The 14177-nt window shown below is 36.2% G+C and overlaps 1 protein-coding gene across 13 annotated transcripts in view; it reads left to right on the forward strand.

The window, feature by feature from the left end:
• The window catches only part of pcbp3 (poly(rC) binding protein 3), a 93628-nt gene that overhangs the window by 16949 nt on the left and 62502 nt on the right, over positions 1–14177 (forward strand). For all 13 annotated transcript variants that reach the window (XM_079619684.1, XM_079619700.1, XM_079619698.1 and 10 more), the window contains 4 exons: positions 9004–9056; positions 9759–9846; positions 9939–10035; positions 10373–10513. The gene's annotated coding sequence lies outside the window, so the exon portion shown is untranslated. The remainder of the gene's footprint in view (positions 1–9003; positions 9057–9758; positions 9847–9938; positions 10036–10372; positions 10514–14177) is intronic.

Raw genomic sequence — 14177 nt, forward strand, 5'->3', positions numbered from 1 at the left:
CCCCAATGTCACTTCTCTGTGTTTTACGGCCCTGACGAGAACGTCGGTCTCCTCGGCTGTCAACCGCTACTGGCGTGCGCTGGCAAATCCGCAGTTATAATAGCATTCCGCCAAACCATTCCGCCCAAACCACACCCATGAATAATGAAGCTACTTCAGACCAACCTCTTTTAGATTTGCGCCGGGCGCAAGAGGCATTTATTCCGCCGGGAGAATAGCAACAGCGCCCAAGAACCGCCCACAAAGTTACTTGCGCTTTGTTAAAAATCGTTAAAATAGGGCCCTATGTCTTTACCGTTATTTTTTTATCAGATTTTTTTAACATTATTTTTTTAATAGAACACAACATGTATTAACACTTTATAATATTATGTTTTTTTTACTGGCTAGTCTTGACCATCAGTATAGAGAAATGCTTTGTGTTTGTCCAAATATTGAGCTTATGGTTTCTCTGAACTGCCGGAACCGTTAAACAAAGTACCGTGGGCTAGCAAGTATTAACAGGATACTTATTAGGTTGGTTTTTCTCTGACTAGGCCTTTTCTTGTGAATAAACACTGCAATATACCTTTACATACAGTACTGCTTTGTCATTGTCAATATCAGTGTAGAGATACTATTGATTCTTTATGCTATGCTCTGCATGACTATAGAAGACAATGGTGATCTGAAATAATATAGCAAGAGGAAGACTCAACAAATAGAGTACTTGGAATGGGGCCAATTGACACATTAAACCCATGTATTATCTGCAATGCATGCATACAGAAAAATCAGATAATATATGGGTTTAATGTGTTATGACTGCTGGAAACATTTACCCAAACCAGATGAGCTGGATTTCATCCATGGTTGAAGATATCAACTCAGCGTGTCCATGCATAAGTAATTTAAGTGTAGTGTAATTAACGGGATCTATTTGATTTCTGACATTTTTTTTAACAGCACATCACAAGTTGAGACTCAATCTCCGTCTTGCAGGAAAATCTCAACCGCAGATTAGTTGGTGCGCTGTTATTTCTCCCGCGAGGTTGAGGGATTTGATCTATCGGCTAATTCCACTCGATGAGAACTGTCTGTGACATCACAACACTATCCCTCACTTCAATAAAAGCCCAGCAGCGAAGGTAAAGCACATGATATCGCTATCTGCTCTTCTCTCAAGGGGGGAGGGACAGAGCTGTGGAGATATTCAAATGTGCGACGTGCCTTTGAATTTCTGCAGGAGCCTTTTTGCAGGATTAAGACTTAAAAGCCTTTAAAGGAGAACCCCTCCAATCATAAAGGTGTGAAAGTGTCAAGCGTTTTGCCAAACATTTCTGCAAGTCTTGGTTCCTGTCTATTTTAAAAGGCTAATTTGCAGTCTTTCACATTGCTCAGTGTTAACCAAACACATTTGAATAGTTATAAGAAGCTCATACCGGATGTGCTTGTGTGCATACTTCACATATCTCAGAAGTTTGGGGTCGTGAGATTTTTTTAAATATTTTTGAAAGCGATAGTTCACCTAAAAATGAGTAAATGATCTGCAATCATTTATTCACGCTCATGCCATTCCGAGCCTGTATGGTTTATATATGTACATACATGGTGTATTGTATGTGTGTGTGTGTGTGTATATATATATATATATATATATATATATATATATATATATATATATATATATATATATATATATATATATATATATATATATATATATATATGTGTGTGTAATTTGCTCAATCAAACATGCATGTCACATACATATTTATTTATGTATATGTGCATATTCAAATCCTACAAATTAGATTTAATAGTTATATCACATATGTGAATAGGTACTTTGATCTCTTCCACACACAAACCTATCATATTTGCAATATTGCATGTGATTCATACAATAAAGAATATTTTTATTGTTCTCATATTGTGCTTTTTTTTTTGTATAATTTTTAGAGCTTGACAACACCCCATTCACTTTCATTGTATGGAAAACAACCACAGTGTGTAAACAACATCCCGCCTAACATCTGCTTTTTTCTTTGAAAGAAACAAAACAATAGAGGGTTTGAACGACATGAGGTTGAGTAAATGAATTTAAAGCTTTGGAACTATTCGTTTAAGAATTGAAGGACTGAGTAATTGCAGTGTTTATAAAATGATGCCATATGGAGTTCAACAAAACAAGCACACACTCAGTGTGTGTTGCTGCAAAGTAGAGCTGCACGATTCTGGATTAATTGAGAATCACTACTTTTTATGTTTAAAATAGAGATCATGATTCTCACACTATTCTCAATAGACAACTAAAACTAACATAATTGAGTAGAGGTTCTGACAAAATGTTAATTGCTTTATGTATTTAATATGAATAATTTTTTAATCAGTTTGAATGAATGATTCAATGACTTGTTTCATAATGAATCAGTGTTTATGAAAAATCTTTTGAATGAATGATTCAATGACAAATTATTATTTTTAACGCTCACTGGTTTTACGATGTCAATGATACAGTCTTTATTTGAAGCGTCAAGTTACTTTCTACACTGTAAAAATATATTTTCATCATTTGTTATCACAACTTTTTTATCTTTTGTCAAATCAACTTCGATAACTAATGTGTGAAGATAACATACTATTTTGAGTTTCTGTTTATTAAACCATTCTTCTTCATTGTATTAACTCAAATTTTTAATTACAATGAACTCAAAATTTTAAGGTAACTTGCTTTTTTATGTTAAACCAACATTTTTTTTACAGAGTAGGTGATTTGCTCTATTTTGATCGATGTAGACATTAGTGTTTATATTCAAACTATAATTTTTTATCCCAGTACTTCTGTGATCATTTTAATTATTGGAACACATAAATAATGATAGTGGTTGAAAAGACCTTCATGTTTGTGAATCTGTTTCGTAACAACTTTACATGATAACTGCTCTCTCTGGTTCATCAATGCATAATATCTGAATGTTTGCTGTGATCATACTTGTCAAAGGTTTAATAGACATGGCTGATTCATAGTCCTTTAGGAATAAGCTCCCGTGGGTGTTTGAAATGAGATTGTGAATTTTTCAATTTAGCTGTCGATGATCAATAACTAATTATGACCACTACAGTAAGTAATGTTTTGTGGTGTGGGCCTCTGTTTTGCAGCACTATTTTATAGCGTTCCTCTGCATGGCTCTGGGCCTGAGTACTTCGCTCTGCCCTTTCACAGATTGTGCGAGCGACTTCAGAAGAATCCCACCCGTATGTTAAGAACACACACACTGTGAAGGGTATTATGGGACAACTGTCTCCCTCAGGCATAGATACCCAGGTGGAATAGGGGCTTCTGGGGGACTGGCTTCCGCAATATACAAAAGCCGCTCAGCACAAAAGGGGTCAAATAAAGGATATCTATGAAATGCCATTAGCTCTCAATTAATGCCAAGGGCATATAAAGTATAATGACTCGTCTGGGTAATACGCGAGTGTCCGAATAGGCTGATACAGCTATTGAAATTTGGCACACAAGCCTTTTATCTTACTTGCATGGAGAGCAGAGCACATTGAGGGGTGAGGAAAGGTGTCGTTGTGTTGTATTGAGGATGGTTTTGGCCATTTTTATATTAAACTAATCATTTTAACTCTGTAGCATTACATATATATATATTTTTTTTTCACTTTGCACAGTGAAATGTCCATTGATTTATGTATTTTAGTATTTACACTACTGTTTTAAAGTTTGGATATTGTTTTTAATGACGTTTCTTCTCACCAAGGCTATTTGTTTGATCAAAAATGCAGTAAAAACTGTAATATTGTAAAGTATTATTACAGTTATTTTAATATTTAAAATGCAAGTTATTCCTGTGATGGTAAAACTGAATACTTCAGCATTACTTCCGTCGTCAGTGTCAGAAATCATTCTAATATGCTGATTTTGTGCTAATAATGAATATTTCTTATTATTATCAATGTTGAAAATGGTTTTCTTTTTTTGTGTGGAAACTGTGATGCATTTTATTCAGGATTCTATGAATTGAAAGTTCAAATGAACAGATTTTATATGAAAAAGATTTAATTAGTAGCGATGTAAAAGTCTTAACTGTCACTTTTTGATTGATTTAATCCATCCTTTCTGAATCAAAGTATTTATTTCTTACAAAAACTAAAACCTTTGAACAGGAGTGTGTATTAGAAATATTATACAGTATAAGTTTGATTTGTAGAGTTATACATGAAGCTTCTGCACTGTATTTGCTGATGAGTTTCTGTATTAGGTGTTCTTGAAGCATTTATATCACTTAATTTTTCACAGACTTTGCTCAATTCTAGATTAAGTTTTCACACTTACGTGTTTTTTCGAGACAGTCTCAAATACATTGACACCTTAGTTTTGATTCCTGTAGATTTGGTAATTTGAGACAATTTCGTAATTAATTTAATATTTCTGTTTGTTGTGCTGGACAAACTGATGGCTAAAATATTAATATACTGTCATGTGCCACCATGATTGTCAAATATTTAATAATTTATATTATCTATAATTATTTTTAACAAGTAATGAGGTTTCTCTATATTCCTGACATAGTCATGATATCATAAAACTCAGAATAGTGCTTGTAATTCAGTAGTAAAAGTCTGTTTAACTGTTTTTAAAGATGTGTAGATAGATTTAAATCGAGTCAAGTCGAAAAATGTTTATAAGGCATAAAGATATTAAGATATTGTAAACATTAACATCATGATTTTCTTTAAAGCTGCTTTGAAACCATGTGTATTATGAAAAGCGCTATACAAATAAATTTGACTTGACTTGACTTGATATTGATATCAAAATAATTTTTTGAGGCTTAAAGTAAAAATGTATGCATACTTTTACCACAGATTTTAATGTAAATATATACAAATATAAAATATTATTAATTAAATCAACCTTTATTGAAAATATTATCAGTGTTTCAGAAATGAATCCTGCATGAATACATTCCGGCCGTCTTTATTTGTCATTTACCCATATACAAAGAGTGTCTTGTTTTCTAAATCGTACAGTTCGAATACCTAGAAAGTCATGTGTGTTACCAGTAGTGATATTGTATTCTAGATTTGTGACTCAAGGCGTGATTATGCAATAATGTCTGCATTTTCAACAGGTTTTTATTGCAGAGAGAATGAAAAGAGGTGGCAAAGTCAAACAAGCCGGTGTGGATGAAATGCTTTTAAAGGTTCCTCTAAGCTCCTTTGCTGGGTGTTTGTGTGTAAGTGACAGCCTCTCACAGCCCTGTCAGACTGTTTCTGCGCATAAGCAGTTCTCCTAACATTATGCTTACTGCTTCTTGACTTGTTTTGTTCCTGTGTAATCCCTCCGCACTTGGTCGGCTCCATTCGCTTTGCTCGGGCTGCTGAAACTGCAGCTCGCTTTTAAACCTTGCTCAACTTTTCAAACTGACTTTCAAAGCATCTTGTCATGAGAAAGCAAACCACCAAACTCTCTCCCACCGTCACACCCGCATTATTTTCATTGCCGGGCAAAAAAAACGCTCTGATCAGTGTTTTCTTTATTGCACTGTGGCATACATTTAGCAACAATTTGAACATTTCTGGGAGAATTTACACGATGTAGTCCTGGTATCACAGAAATGTAATTGTTCAACTCAAAAGTTGTTTTGAGTCCACCAAATACTGTGATTGAAACTTAAAACAACATATTATTTACTATATATTATTTACTGTTCATTATTCTTATTTTCCTCTGTGTTCTCTTTTTGATTTTAGTTTAAATCAGGTACCGGTATGTTATCTGGGGGGACAAGCTATTGTCCCAGACCCCAATGGTTGGGTTTGTCCAGATTTGACCCAAACATATTTTTAGCAGTATACTCATTTTGGTCGAGATCCAAAAATGGGTTACAGATCTGTTTTGATCGGGTATAGCAGGGAAATATGACTAATATACACTTAAAGGTCTCCAACTCCACAATGGCTGCATAGGTGCACTGAATAATCCTTCCTAAAACGCATTCAACTTTCGTTTACAAAGACGTGAAACTCACCGAGTGGTCAGGGGTGTTCGCTGATATGCTCCCACAAAAATCGCTGCAAAAGATGCTTTCCAACAGGTTTTATCGTAGTTTTTGTCCTACTCCATTGACTTGTTTTGGATGTGCGGTATTACAAAAACTACAATAAAACCTGTTGGAAAGAATATTTTGCAGCGATTTTTGTGTGAGCATATCAGTACAATGTCATATCAGCACATCCATACAATGTTCATAAATGTTCATCGTCACTAAAGTATTAGTATTTTTAGCTGTTTTATTCAATTATTGTAAAAACAGCTTGACAGGGTGGACAACAGAGTGGATTAAGTAGTGGGGTTGTATAGAGAATGGATGGATGGATGATTTCCTATCTCCCACACACAACAATATTACTCTTATTTGCAATTTATTGGAAACAATATGAACCAAAGCACTTAAAATACACTACTTCTTCAACTCAATCTCTGTTTACACTCAGTGTCCACTCGGTTAGGTCTTTTTACCTAAAATCGGCCACTGCACCATGTCTGAGCAAAAAGAAGCTGACAAATGTCTCTCATTATTTTATTGAATCAACTACAATATGCTGCTTACTGTTGACTATGACTAAGACCGCTTTCGAATTGATATATTTCAACATTTTAAGGCAGTAAGATCATGATCTTTACTGGGGGCACAAAAGGCACAGAATCTCATATGAGGATAATAAAATCATGTCTTGAGAACCTCTTCTGTACTGTATAGTCTAGTGCTTCCCAACTGGTGCGGAAAAATAATGCTAAATGTAAATAATAATACCCAACTAACCGTATAATCACACATAATTAGGTTTGGTAGATGCTGGATCTACATATCTTTCCATTGACGGCCATTCGTTGCACACTTCCGGGGGGTCCTGGCCAGCCAAACATCTGTCACTGAGATGGATGGGAAATCTAACGGATAGCTTTCTCCAGGTATTATAAACTTCCTTAGGCCCGCCCATAAAAATTTCATCCGAGGGCCTGTGAATTCAAGCGACAGCCCTGGCTGAAATTAATGGAGACGTTTGATTGATTGGACCTGCATTTCAGAGAGATTCCTTTGCAAATCAATGCCTGCCTGCATGTAAGCGTTAATGAAATTGCACACCTGCAGAAGTGAGCTGACTTTTTCCATGACTGAGTTAAGAGTCTGCACTTTCTCTAAAAGCCCTGTGGAGATCTTTCCCCTTTTAACCTCTCCATCAAAATGTCATTTGATTCAAATTTTACAGCCGGTGAAGTGTCTCCAAGTTGATTCATTTATTTATTAGCAAATGAAAGTAATGAAACGCCTAAACACATTTCTATTGCACTGTTTTGTGCTGCTCTGGCTGTATTGCACTCCGAGCGCCCACAAAGATTTACTTATGTGATTAATGCATTAGGTGCGTTTACAATATTTAGCAAAGCATGGACCCTCTTAATTTATAACCCCCTGGCTAAATGAAAATGGAAAAATATCTGCTTTCCTCTCAGGCTTGATATTATGTTTTGAAGCACAATGTTGAAAGGGCTGCTATTCATTATTAATGCTCACAATATAAATAGTTTAGATCTTATTAATATTTCATTTATGGTAGAAAAAAATATTTGAGTGACTGCTACAGTATTGAAAAAACTGTTAATATATTATAAAGGCTGTTCGTCTGAAATATCGCCGGTGGGAAAAGCAAAATGTAAACATACGTATGCCATATGTGTTTTGTCTTTTGATATGATTCCTGCTTCACTCGTTGAGTGTAATATGTAACAAAGGAGTCTGACGGCTGTTAAATATTCTCTGGCATCGTGGTGTGGTTCACGTGTCTAGCGCGAGTACGGTTGTCTCTCTGGGCCGCGTGTCGAAAGGAGATAACTTATGTGTTTTATGGATCTTTTGAGCACTGTAACCGCCATCACAACGGAGATCTTTAATCTCACTGATGTGTGTTTCGTTCGCCATCGCATTGGGCCAGTCCTTGAGTAGGGGTCAGGTGATAATCTGTAAACGCCGGGACGCGGGACCCTGAGAAAGCGAAAAAGGAATCTGAGCTTTTAGAGATCATTAAACATTAATACAGTGTGATTTGTGTGTCGAGCCCTTGTGCTGAATTTCAGTCTACATCATTATAGAATTTCATCTCTGGGACTCTCTGAAGTGGCTCCATGTCATACAGGAGATCAGATTGTAAGCGTCTTTAGAGGAACTGATTAACTTCTGGTTTGCACAATATCGCTCGGGCTGAGGACCGAAGTGTTTTATCTGCATCCGCTTGAAGCCTCTAAATAAATTGGCCAAATTGGTTTTTGGACCAGCTGAGTCTAGACTGGGTAAATGTTTAACAGGTTTTTCTTCTGCCAATATTTGACGTGGAGAAGTCTGCATGACCCTTTTTTACCCAGAGAGGTCATCAAACTGGAAAATGATTGACAGTAGGTGTCAGTAGTTTATTTTGCCAGTAGATGGCAGTCTTCCCTAAGTACTGTGAATTGTGTTTTAGGACACCGAGACGTGTCAAGCTTTAGAGGTTTTGATATAATGTTTAGGAGGAACCCTCTCTGCCATGGCTAGTCAGGCTAAATATATTTCACTAGTTATATTATTGCTTGATCCTGTGGTATTAAGACCGAATCAATGATTAAAGTAGTAACTTGCTACTTTATTTGTTACTTGCAACTTTGTTGTTGCAGATTTGAAGGTGGCTCATCTAATCAAAATGTATTCTGAACTAATCATTCATAATGCATGTCATATATTTGATTATCACTTCTATGTCACTCAGAGCCAGAAAGCAAATTCATCACCATCTTGTTAAACAATGCCAAACATGACCATTAGAGGGAGCACTTTTCACACACACACACACACACACACACACACACACACACACACACACACACACACACACACACACACACACACACACACACACACACACACACACAGACGTTCATTTACTGATAAATGTCTCCTTGTTTTTTTTAAGGAATTTCTGTTTGCTTGGAGTTGAAGGCTGGATTTGGCAGTGCGGTCACAGACGTAAGAGATGGTTACAATTGCAATATGCATTAAAAAAATCATAGCTATTTCTACAAGCTAATTTGTTATGCAGTTTTGTGTGTTAGACATGAGAATCTGAAACAGTACAGATCATTCCTGTTGTGCATACCTTTTGATCTTCTGTCATTTGTGTTGTTATTTATGGTGTTATTTCTATAAAATTACATAAACTTATGCCCAAATAGAAATATTCTGTCAACTGTAAGACTTGAAGACTTTAATATTTATAAATAATATAACAATAATAGTAATAATAATAATGCAGTATTTAAATAATATAGATATTATAATAATAAACACTTTGTTTATTTTAAACGGATCACACCAATTTCTGGATGTTTTGCTTGAAACATTTCTATTAGAAAATGAAAGCTGAAACACACCTGAAATATTTTTTAATAAATTGTCAGGGTTTTTCCCCCCAAGGACATGACAGAAATAACAACATCTGCTCAAACCAATGTAGTGTTTCACTTAATTGTGAGGTTGTGATGAAACTAACTAATATGATAATATCTTTAAAAGTTATATTTTAATTGTCCTACATAACAGGAAATACTAATATGTATTGTTAAAGGCACTGTGCCATATGGAATGGAATTGGATTCTAACTTTTATTTATTACTTAATATAATGTGCAAAATGTCGTCCCTAACCTTCTCTTAAAAATCTTTCTTGCAGAGTCTTGGTTTGGAAGAGCAGAAGAAAACCTTTAATTTCAAATAAAAAAGAAACCTCCTGTACAGAGAAACAGTAAGGACTTGCTCAGGTAATGCGTAGACGTCATAAAGCTGTAGTTAAATCTGTGAATCAATTAGATTTTCCTGGATGTTTTCTCACACATCTGCTTCTATTTAAAAGGTGAGGTACACTGGACAGACGGAACTCTCTCAAGTCGTCTGGAAGTGTGACGGCACGGGGTCACATGACCTGGAAGAGAAAACCCAAGAGACTTCTGGTCAGTGACACCATTTCATGTATTTATGATTCTCATAACATGGCACATTTTTTCGTTAAATTCCCCAAAAGTGGTGCATCCACACGCTTAACTAGAAGCTGATGCTTTTGGCCTTTTTTTTACACAATGTTCCCATTTAAGGATTCAGTTAACCGTGAGATAAGTAAATCAGCGCACATATGGCTTGTGCGATTTCACCCGTGCTCTTGAGGCAAACCCCCCTTCGCTACACAGAGACCCTGATGTGGAGAAGGTGCAACGTATGGCAGCCTCGCATGACTGACAAACGTGGCTTAAACTGACAGCGTGTTGTTTTGATTTGCCCTTCTGCCTGCAGAATGGGCCGGTTATCAACCTGGAAAGAAGTCTAAAGGCTGATGAACTGATCCGCACAGCGACACAGCTGCGCTCTCTTCCCCTCTTCATCTGTCCAATCTCCCCATTTATGTCCTGAGATCCACAACTTTCTGCAACTCTGGTGAGTACGGTGCCCTTTCTTTGTCTGTGTGCCTAATAGAATCCCTTATAATCTTGCTGAACCTCTTAGGCCCATTTTTGAGCAGGAAATGTCACTTTTGGAAATGGGATGACCTTTTGCGTTGGCAATCTATTGATGAATCAGCATCCATTCGCTCACTGTTGTAGGCCTTGAAGCGCGTGGGTTTATTTCTGTGCTGAATTCAAAGCGCAGAAGCTCTGAGCACGGCGTACGAATTGATTTTTCCCCCCCATTGAATGTTATGTGTGTTTCTGGTGGAGAGAGTAATTTGCAGTAGTATGGGAAAAATTTGACTGTGATATATTTAGCCGGTGTGACGTGATGCTTTCTTGCTGACTGTGCTTGTGGTTCAGGGCCTGGTTGATTCTGACTGAGCGAATGCTGTAGAAATTAGGCTAACTATCGTAATGAATATTAATGGCGGATGTGTGTGTGTGTTTGCGTCTGTCGCCATGGGTAGTTCCAGAGGTTTCCGCACACGATGTTGCGTCATGTTTTTTTTCCTTCCCACCACCGACCTGTCTCAGAAAGCTCAGAGGGAACTCTCAAGGGAGTTTTTGTCCTTTGTCATCGCAAGTAGTTTTGCCACATTGGCAGCTTTTGCTCAAGGGCGATCAGCAAAGGGACTGCGGAATAGAGCATTAAAAATAACCCGCGCGAACCATCGAGAGCTTGTGTCACACGTTGGCTCTTGTTGGTGGCGAAAGGGGATGTCGAAGCTTTGTCACGACGCGAGCGAGCTCACCCTGACAGGCTTCGCTTAGATGTTGAGACGTGCAGTAGGATAGTAGTCAAATTTAACCAGTTCTGACACATCATATGACCAAATCTCTTCATGTGTCCTGGCATAATAACATGGCTATTGTCTGATGTTTCATGGTGATATAATTTTTTCAGTACATTTAACAGATTCACCCCAAAATCTAAGGACAAAAATTAATTGCAAAAGGGGAGTGTTGATAGGTAGCAAGAGAACCTCTGCCATAATGTGTCTGGATCTCATTGGGTTTTCTTTCCTATAATACAGTACTTTTTATGAAAAAAAGTATAGTAAGAAAAAAAAAATACTAGTGTATTTTGGTTTAAATATTTGCTTTATCTTTCATTTTAAATTCTTAAATTTGATCAATAAATTAAATTAGAATAATAAGACACTATAGGGCTGTTACCAATCAAATTCAATCATTTACACTGAAAAATTACAACTCCATTAAATAGTGTTATGGATTGCATTAAATAGTGTTATGAGATTGTATTAAACATTTTTTGAATATACAAATAAGAAATGTTGGAAAGAATGATACTTTTAAACACGAAACTAAACCACCAGTAGGTGGTGGCAGGTGACCATCTTAATGAGTGAGTCATTGTGTCATTTATTCAAACGGTTTGCTCAAATGGCTGATTCGTTCAGGAATGAGGCAGTTGTTTATGAATGGGTCATTGAATCTTTGACTCAACCGATTCGTTCAAAACGCTGAATTATTCAGTAATGAAAACATGGTAAAGTGTTCCTGTGAGATGCGTTATGATTCTGCTGCAATCTTAGTTTGGAACCATTTTCGCTGCTTAAATATAACAAAATCAGTCAATATTGCATCTAAATTGTACTTAATACTTACACTAAAATGAATGCAGAATCATTGTCACATTTTGGTGATTCCCTAGTTATTTTTTGTTATTTAAGTTTGTATCAGGCTAGACTACTTGTCCAGTCGGGCAAGTAAATTTCACTTTCACTTGCCCCTTAAAAAAATCCACTTGTCCCGGACCAGCAGACAAGCCTTAATGTCGAGCCGTGTGTGTGTGTGTGTGTGTGTGTGTGTGTGTGTGTGTGTGTGTGTGTGTGTGTGTGTGTGTGTGTGTGTGTGTGTGTGTGTGTACTGAACTGTACTAGTGTGTATATATATAAGCCTAGACTTGTTCTTGACAAGTTTCATGTGAATCACTCATTTCGTGCGATTCACCTATTTCTATATAAGCCTAGACATGTTATTGACAGGAACACAGATCTGACTGTCCACATGTCGATACATTTCTTCCATCAGTGACAGCAGTACAGAATGTTCTCCTGTCCAGCATCTCCCCATTTTTATAAAGTTTCTCTTGGAAAGTCAAGGTTGCTTGGGGAAATAATATGCGAAACATGGCGCAAAAGACTATTCTACAGTCCAGGGAGGACGGATGAAGAGGATTGTGGGTAGTTAGCATGCTGGAGCGCTTCAAGTCTCGGCTGCATGCTTTGGCTTTTCGGGTATTTTGGCTTAAATGATGCTCTTGTCATCTGGGTGCACATTAAAGGCAAGCCCATCTGTGACTGCGGGATGAGTGAATGCAGGGCGCACGCAGATTACTTTTATTAACATCTCAGTGCTACCATTATCAGCTCAGCGGGGACTGGAGTCCCCTGTTTGTCACAGTTAATGTTTCCAGTGCAGTCAAAGCCTGACGTATGATAGACTATTTCACCCCCGTTTAAGACCAACTCCGTCTGGTGCGTTGTGTGGTCGTGACTCTAATTTGTCATTCTTAAGTATTCATATATTCACAGTGCACAGCTTGAGCACATACACTTGTGTTTGTTTGAGAGTTTGGATGCATGTTTTTTTTTTTTTTTGTCCTCCGTTGCATGCATAACTACAGATTTCGTAACTCAAATTGAACTTCTCTTAATGTATGTGGCTCATGACTGCAATGACTATGTAACTTATGTAAACATTACCACAAATCAATTTATATTCAAGCTCACTGGAATATTTTTTCTTTTTCTTTTTTTTTTACCAGCTACGGAATACATTTACATGAGCAGAGTGCAATGATTTCTTTAGCACCTATTTTTTTTTTGTCCCTCGTAGACTCGTTTTGCAGTCATTTTAAATCAAAAGCATTTTATTATCGGCTCATGAAGTGAATGGCGAATTGACCTAATTATTAAAATGTCAATATCTTACTCTTGAGTTTTTTTAAGTGATTAATGTTTTGAAGCAACCACAGAGAGGATGTGCAAGAACATGCCCAGTCATCAAACCCCCCACATTATTACAACTTAGTCGTCGAGGCTTATCTCTGTACATGCGGCTCGGCTCGACTGTAAGGATTTCTGATGGTTATGATTTTCTAACATTTGCAACACTTTCTGTGACCCATCACAAAAATGCATTATATTTATATATATATATATATATTTGTATATGTACCAGAAAGAAAATCTATATATAGGCTAGTGTGTGTGTGTGTGTATGTATGTATGTGTATGTGTATATATATATATATATATATATATATATATATATATACTGTATATATATATATATATTTATTTATTATTGTTTTTCATTAAATCCAAAAAAATTAATCAAGTGGCATTGCAGCTGTATAATTAAATTAATTATGCCAATTTATATTTTTATATAAATCTTTTTTTTAAACTGTAGAAAAAATATTTTATAATAAATTTTCCTGTTTTTTTTAATTGTAGGTTTTTAATTTTGCAATAACAGATGGAAATTATACAGCTGTATTGTAACTCCATGACAACTATACATTTATAAAACACATTTGTGCTGCAATGATATGATGCAAAACAATACTAATTGCTTTATAATTTACATAAAAACACAAGTACAAGATCAACAACTGTCAA

This window comes from Phoxinus phoxinus (genome assembly GCF_949152265.1).
Source record: "Phoxinus phoxinus genome assembly, chromosome: 7".
Taxonomy (NCBI): Eukaryota; Metazoa; Chordata; class Actinopteri; order Cypriniformes; family Leuciscidae; genus Phoxinus; species Phoxinus phoxinus.